The sequence below is a fragment of the Myotis daubentonii genome, chromosome 3, assembly GCF_963259705.1.
Source record: "Myotis daubentonii chromosome 3, mMyoDau2.1, whole genome shotgun sequence".
Taxonomy (NCBI): Eukaryota; Metazoa; Chordata; class Mammalia; order Chiroptera; family Vespertilionidae; genus Myotis; species Myotis daubentonii.
In genome coordinates this window covers 38,521,126-38,529,853 of record NC_081842.1, presented here as the reverse complement: position 1 = coordinate 38,529,853, position 8,728 = coordinate 38,521,126, and the positions used below count along the sequence as shown (strand labels likewise).

At 37.4% G+C, this 8,728-nt stretch overlaps 1 pseudogene; it reads left to right on the top strand.

The window, feature by feature from the left end:
• Nucleotides 1-820: 820 nt before the first annotated feature.
• Nucleotides 821-1,706, top strand: LOC132229582 (general transcription factor 3C polypeptide 6-like; annotated as a pseudogene).
• Nucleotides 1,707-8,728: the final 7,022 nt, after the last annotated feature.

Below are 8,728 nucleotides of genomic sequence, written 5' to 3'. Positions count from 1 at the left end.
CTCTTGAAAGGGAACCAGTAATTGATTGTTTTAAAAGAATCAAATTAAGTTGATTTGCAGTTGGTTATTTATTCAGCATCAGAGAAAAAGAAAGGAATTGCCTTTTCTAATAAGGTTCTAGGTGATTCAGACAAGAAAAAAAGTGTTTTTTTCTTTAAATATAAATGTGTATATACTTTACAAATATCACTATAATTTTAATATAGTGATATTTACAAATATCACTATAATTTCAATATCACTCTAAAACAACTGATGAGGAATAGGCATGGTGTTTTAGTTAACAGTTATAGTTTCAGGATTTGACTTTGATAAATATTTCAATTTGAATTCTTATTATAAGTTCATTCAAATTTACCTACTATCAAGTGCTCTAAAGTTTATTATTTTAAAGGCATAGTGCTTTGGAATTTCTTGGCCATGGTAATTCAGTACAGTCTCTGGAATCACGATTGGATCACCTGAGATTGACCCAAGTTTTTAAGACTTGTTAACTTTGTAATTTTAAACATGTTTCTGGACCTCTCTGTGCCTTGGTTTCCTTATCTGAAGAGCAGAGATGATAAGAAAACCTACTCATACATTTGTCATCAGGGTAAGATGACAGTATAGTGCCCGGCTCAAAAATGAGTAATCAAGAAATGTTAGCGATTAATTTTAATAGTTTTTGATAAAACAGTTTGGCTCTGGTATGTTTCTTTTCAATGATTTATCCCAATTATATACTCTCTCTTCCCATCTACCTTTATTCTCTCTCAAGGTTCATTGTTGGGGAAACAATTAGAACAGTCACCTAATGCTACTAAGAATCTCTGAAGCCATGGGATCACGGCAGCAGCCAAAGGGCAGAGTCAGGGGAGATGGGGAGAGGGAGACAGAGGAGACAGAGCCTTTGGTTTTGGGGGAATTATCAGGAATTATTATTGATTCAGACTTTCTCTCAAAATGTGAAAATAAATGCAAGATTTTGGGACTCATACTGAGAGGCCCATTCTGCAAATGGAGAGTTATGTCTTTGCTGGAGAGTATGAGACACGCTTGGCACCTGTGTTATATTTGAAGAAAATATTGAACATGTGGATGCAGAGGTGATAATGAAACAGTGTTAACACGTAAATGCCATACGACAAAGAAGTTCAGCAGGACAAGAGCTCTTTGGGCAGAATTTTCATGGATGTACTTAGTAAATCATGGAAATTCTGTAAACATAGACGTGAATCGTGAACATAAAATTGTCATACCACTTGGCTAATGGCACCAGGCAGCACTTATGTAATAACTAATGAGAAAAAATGTATAGCTAGGGACATATAAAATAACATGTTCTTTGCAGTAAAACAAACAAACAAAAAGAAATCTACTGATGGAGAAGAAAGGAGAAGAAAACAGGGGATACGGAATGGCTACCAATCATGGATAATGATTTCTCCTACAGAACTACCATGATTACTTTCTGCATGAAAATGAAGATGAAGAAGTCAGAGCTCCAGACCCACATAAATCTTTGGAGTTGAAAGAGCAAAAGAGTCAAATGAAAGATCATTCAAATGTGAGTTATGAATAGGGGAAACCATAGCATGTGGAACTAGAGGATTCTGGTCCTTATTGATGTCCCTTCTTCTGAAACAGAAAGTTCTATTTTCATGGAAACACAAGATGCTGCCTTATAAATCACTCACAGTTTAAATGATTTTTGTAATATTTAGTCATGAAATTTTAAGAGTTTTTATATAAAATAATTGGATACATCTATAATAATAAAACCATGATATGCTAATTATACCTGACGTCCTCCTTCCGGATGATCTTCTGGATGACCTTCTGGATGAAGCTGGAGCTGCAAGGGAAGCTGGGTCCCAGGTGCCAGAGGGAAGCCGGTGCCGGCAGCCAGGGGAAGGAAGGCCTACTCTTGCACAAATTTCATGCATCGGGCCTCTAGTATGTGTGTGTGTGTGTGTGTATACACACACACACACACACACACACACTAGAGGCCTGATGCCTGATGCATGAAATTCATGCAAGGGGCTTGGCCCCCATTGCCACGGCAGCTGCCTCAGCCCCCACCTGCCACAGCTTCATCTGGAAGGTTGTCCAGAAGGTTGTCTGGAAGGATGTCCAGTCTAATTAGCATATTACGCTTTTATTTTATATATATATATATATATATATATATATATATATATATATATACACACACACACACACACACACACATATGCAGATAGATCTATTATCTATTTATCTATCTGTCTATCCATCCCCCATCATTCTTGCATTCACGTGGCTTATCCATGTATCTGTTTTTAAATTTTGTTTTCAACAGGCAATCCTAAAAGCCTATGTTGGCCAAAATCTATTTTATGTTTCATAGTTTTTCATCAAAATTGTAAAAACACATCCAGACCAAGACTAGCTTCAAACCAGATTTTTTTTTTTCCATAGCATGGTGCCAGATGGCACCTAGGTTGGATAATAGAGGAAGTCTGTTTCCTTCCTCACATTTTATATATCTGTAATAAATCTTAACTGACTTTAGATGAATAGCAATTTGGAAGTTCAAGTTTTAGGTGAAGGTTCAGTTTGAAATTCATTTTAATGTTTTATTAAAATTTGCTTTGTGAATATAAATTAATTCAATGACATTTTAGAAAGAGATTGTTGACAAGCAGTGATAAAAATCAGCCAAGGTAACACTGTGGCACAGGGTAGATTTTTTTCTGCTTCTCTTTATTAAAGAACTACCGGTAAGAAACCTTAGCTCTTTTTTTTTTTAAAATATATTTTATTGATTTTTTACAGAGAGGAAGGGAGAGAGATATAGAGAGTTAGAAACATCGATGAGAGAGAAACATCGATTAGCTGCCTCTTGCACATCTCCTACTGGGGATGTGCCCGCAACCCAGGTACATGCCCTTGACCGGAATCGAACCTGGGACCTTTCAGTCCGCAGGCCGACGCTCTATCCACTGAGCCAAACCGGTTTCGGCGAAACCTTAGCTCTTATTATTCCTTTGAAATATGGATAACATCAAACTTTGTACTACCTATCAAAGGAGAAAGAAATCTAAGCACCATTAAGGGTACTGTCAGAATTCACTGTGGTATTTATTCACAAATCTAGCATACTATTGAGGCTTAAAATGTGTAATGGATTAGGTCATTTGCTTTTGAATACAAATTATAGTATTTCAGGGTAATCGAATATTTGAATATTTATAATCTAACAAAAAGCAAAAGCAAAAATAATTATTATATTTGCTTGAGTTAAAACAGTTACTAAAAACATTACAAAAGTTATGGGAATGGAAGGACTTATGGTCCAAGTTCCACCTAGATGGGTAAGGTGATTTCATAAGAAAGTAGCTCATATGCCACACTGACTTTGGGAAAATGAGATGGGAAGGAAATAAAGTTTATGATACCACCGATAGGTCATATTGAGTTATGGAAAGTATTAGGTGAAGAGAATTGGAACATAATTTATATTTTATCTGAAAGGGGATATCAACCTGAATTATCTTAGAAATTGGTGGCAGAAGAATAGAGTCTTTTTTTGTTTTGTTATTCAAAAGATAAAAGTGCAGAATAATAGAAAAACAATTTGATGCTATGTTAAGGAAAAATACGTGAAAGTTGTTAACAAAACATTTTGCTTATTTGCCTAACTCTCCTTCCTCTTTCATAACTTTTCAGTGTGGTAGCTTGTGGTATGAGTGCTTTTAAATCATTCTTTCATAGCTACCATTGAGAATTGTATCTGTAAACCTTGGTCAGCATCTGGAAGAGGGCCAGCACCATGCATTAGGGGTTTACTTAGTGGAGAAGGGAGAGCAGAGATAGATGTTAATCCATAGGAAAGCAGATTGCCTGGGTCAGCTGCCTCGTAAGATCTTTGTGTGTGAGTCACGTGCTTCTCTCTGCTTCCTGAAACTCTGGACAGGCTCCACAGTCCAGGTCTGCACACTTGAGGCCTGTGCATACTGGCACCTGGGCAGAAAAGTTGTCAAATGGCCAGCAGGTGTCCAATGCAAGGCTTGAAAACTTTGGAGTTAGGCTGACTCCAGCTTGAATCCTACCTACAAAATATATTTTCCTTTGAGCAAGCTGGTCACTCCTTCTGAGCCTCAGTTTTCTCATGCATAAAATGGGAATCATATAAGCACTAATCTCCTGGGGCTGCTCTGAGCTATAAATGAAAGAAAATAATGCATATCAAATGCTTAGCACAATGCCTTGCACTTACTCGGGGCTCACAAGCTACAGCTGATATTATTGTGCAAAGTTCCTATCATCTACAAAGTACTCAGTAAATGGTGTGTATCCTTGTAGATTTTGAAAAAGTCTTGTTAACCATGAGCATGTAAAAAATGAACAGCTAGGGATATAGTCCTAGAAGTGAGATCACTGAGTCAAAATGCAATTCCACATTTAATTTTTTGAGGAAACTCCATACTTTTTTCCATAATGCCTGCACCAGTCTGCATTCCCACCAGCAGTGTACTAGGGCTCTCTTTTCTCTACGTTCTCTCCAGTATTTGTCATTTGTTGATTTGTTGATGATAGTCATTCTGACAGATGTGAGTGATATCTCACTGTCATTTTGATTTGCATCTCTCAGATGAGTAGTGACTGAGCATTTTTTCATATGTCTCTTGGCAATCTTTATGTCTGGTTTGGAGAGATGTCTGTTTAGGTCCTTTGCCTATTTTAAAACTGGATTGTCTTTCTTTTGTTAAGTTGTATGAGTTCCTTATATATTTTGGATTTTAAACCCTTATCAGATGTATCATTGACAAACATGTTCTTCCATACAGTGGGCTCCCTTTTCATTTTGTTATTGGTTTCTTTTGCTGTGAGAAGCTTTTTATTTTGATATAGACCCATTTGTTTATTTTCTCCTTAGTTTTCTTTGCCCTAAGAAATGCGTCAGCAAACATATTGCTATGAGAGATGTATGAGATTTTGCTGCCTATGGTTTCTTCTAGGAGTTATGGTTTCACTACTTACATTTAAGTCTTTTATCCATTTTGAGTTTATTCTTGTTTATGGTAGTCTAGTTTCATTTTTTGCATGTATCTGTCCAATTTTCCCAATATCATTTATTGAAGAACCCAAAACACCAATCAGAAAGAATATAATCACTCCTATGTTCATAGCAGTGCAATTTACAATAGCCAAGATCTCAAAACAGCCCAAGTACCCATCAGTAGATGAGTGGATAAATAAGCTGTGGTACATTTACATTATGGAAAGCTATGCAGCAGTGAAAAAGAGGGATCTCTTACCCTTTGAGACAGCATGGAGGGACCTGGAGCGTACTATGCTAAGCCAATCAGAGAAAGACAAGTATCACATGATCTCACTCATATGTGGAATCTAAAGAACAAAATAAACTGATGAACAAAACAGACCCAGAAACACAGAAGCACGGAACAGACTGTCGAATCTCAGAGGGAAGGTAGTGGTGGGTTGGAAGAGATTAACAAAAGAACATGCATGCATATATGTGTAACCCATGGACATGAAAATAGTGTAGCAAAGGCCTGGGGTGGGGTGTGTGTGGGTAGGCTAGAAGGGATCGATGTGGATAAAAGGGGGACATCTGTAATATTTTCAATAATAAAGATACTTTTTAAAAAACTGAACAGCTATTCTCTCTGGGAATGTCCATGTCTTGGTGAAGCAGACTCTGGAGGCATAGATGATTGGTTCATGGTTACACAAGGCAGTGTTGCCTTAGGTTTAAAGTCAGAGGAACTAATAGGAAGGCTGGGTCTGCCATTACTTGTGAGGACTTAGGGCAGGTACTTTCGATGTCTTTGAACTTCAGCTTTCCTGTCTAAAAATGAGGGTGATGATGCCCACCCACCACCCAGAATTGTGACTCATAGGAGATGAATTCCATGTGTAATGTACAACATAAGGTAAGATATTTCATCAACTACCAAAAGGCCCTCATAGCCAGCCTCTGGGAAGAAAGAATATCTATAATACCCCTGCTTCCTTACTGGCTTTTGTCAACTGCCCTCACTCTTGCCTTCCTTTGGAGGAAAAAAATTCCTTGAAAGAATGACCTGCTTCCTCACCATCTGCTCAGTCTTTTAATGCCATTGAACCTAATTTTGATATTTAAAATTGTTTTGATAAAATGATCTCCCATTTTGCTATTGACTTGGTAAAATATAAAAGCACAAAATCTGAAGTCCATTCTCTTTGAACTCTATATTATTTGACAGGATTATCCACATTAATAACAACAGGTGGCATTCCTTGAGAAGCTACTACATGCTGCACTATGCTAGCCATCTTGCATACATGATTGTATTGAACTTACACAAAACCTCTTGATGGCAAGTATCATGGCCCCATTTTACTGAGGATGAAAGTGAGGCACAAAGATCTTAATTAACTTGCTCATTGTAACATAACTGCCACATAAGGGGAGAGAGAGAGAAAGAGAGAGAGAGAGAGAGAGAGAGAGAGAGAGAGAGAGAGAGAGAGAGAGAGAGAGAGAGAGAGAGAAGAAGAAGAAGAAGAAGAAGAAGAAGAAGAAGAAGAAGAAGAAGAAGAAGAAGAAGAAGAAGAAGAAGAAGAAGAAGAAGAAGAAGAAGAAGAATGGGGAGGAGGAGGGAAGGGGAAGGAGAGAGAGCGAGAGAGAAGAAGAGAGAAGGGGAGGAAAAATTATAACTCGTTAATACTTATGTTTCTTCTTGGAGGTTTGTTCTTTTCTTAGCTTCTATCTGTAATCTTTTTCTATCCATGAAAATACCCAAAGCACTGTGTACCTTTCTTATGGCATTTATCTGACTCCTAACTCCTGGATATTGACATAATTCCTGGGTAATTTGTAATCTCCTTGAGAACCTCCTTTAGCATAATACCTTGATGGCACAATTATTTTATTTTTAACAAGGGAACATTCCACAAAGATTCTTTCCTTGGGCTGATAAGTCTGAAGACTTAACACTTAGTAAGAACATAAAAGCAATATCAACTCCTTCCTAGCTCATTTACCTTTATAACCATTGTAATAATGACCTTCTTAAGCTAAGAGTTTCCTTTGGGTTAATTAGACAAGAGGCTTTTTCATAATGTTGCAGTGGTAAAGAAAGATAGCTGAAGAAGCAAAATGTGCATACCTTTCTTAGAATTTGCAGTTGAAATTATCACTGCTATTCTGATTAATAACAAAGAATCCCAGCCAGAGTGGGATGTAATTTGATTTAGATAAACTCAGGGTAAGGTATTGCTCAGGAGAGAAATCTGAGCAAGTTCCCATGATGCCCAGATGGGCCATAAACAAGAGACAATGAGTGTTGTTACTTTTCTTGCTGACCTTTATTTAACAGAACTCTCTCATTAGAAAAGAGCTTGCTTTATCTTACTGTTAAAATAGCTGTTTGTTCACCTGCTTTTGAAAAAGGCACAGGCAAGGTTAAGCACTGACGTAGATTAATAGTATGCCTTCTTAGTGCTAGTGGCATTCTCTTTAATTATTTTTTCAGGACAAGAGTGATAACATTATTATATTCATATTATATACATATTCAATAGGCAAAAAGTTGATGTGTGAAGTGGATGCAAAGCACAGCATGAAACGATATTTTAAAGGAAAACCTACTAAAATACAGAGGACTACTAGCTATAATAAAATTCCCATTTTTGTAGGTGAAAATAATTGAATATAGACAATTTCACATGGGTTGACTTTTGACAAGACACTCAACTTATAGAACTTATGCAATATACAAAATCCTATAATGTAAGTGACATTATACCACTTAACAAATAGAGATATAGCTCAGAAAAATGAAATAATTTGTTAAAGGACACACAGTAAGTGGATTTTGAACAACCTCTATTTCTATTCCATAAATCTGTCTTTTCATAGACAGATGCACTGTCTCTCTTCATGATATCTATAAGTAGAAGAAAACATGAAAATGGCCTGGCTGGCATGGCTCTGTGGTTGAGTGTCGACCTCTGAACCAGGAAATCATGGTTCGATTCCTGGTCAGGGCACATGCCCGGGTTGTGGGCTCGATCCCATTGTGAGGTGTGCAGGAGGCAGTCAATCAATGATTCTCTCTCATCATTGATATTTCTGTCTCTCTCTCCCTCTCCCTTCCTTTCCGAAATCAATAAAAATATTTAAAAAATTATGTATGTGTATAACTATGTAATAAGAAAGTAGCAAAAGGTAAAACCTGCTGAAAGACTTCAGAGACTGGAGAGGTCCTTTCTAGCCTGGAGAGCAAGGAATGGAAAGAGAAAGGAAAAATGAAAAAGGGATGAGAGAAGGTTTTACCCAGGAGGGGCTATTGAAGAGTTTGTGGGAGTTTGACAGGTGAAAATGAAAGAGAAGAGAGACCTTTCTTGTATGTTTGAAAGGGTTAGGCCAAGAGACAGAGACATGAGGATCATAGATATGTTTTCGGGGTGGCAAGAAGTATAGCTCAGTTGTAACACAGGGTGAAAGAAGGGAAGTAAAGTTTGGGCTGAAAATTTATCTGGACGGCACATATTGGAGGATGGTGATGTCCAGTCCTGGGAAACTTTATTTTGTTGGTTAAGGAAGAGCCACTGAGGGGCTGTGATTAGGGAAGTCCCATGATCAAGGTCATGTTTGGAACTATTCATTATGAAGGTCCATGCAGAAGAAAATAGGGGTGGGAGGGACTAGAGCAGTTTTTCAAAAATTTATGTGTAATAGATCTACCTAGGG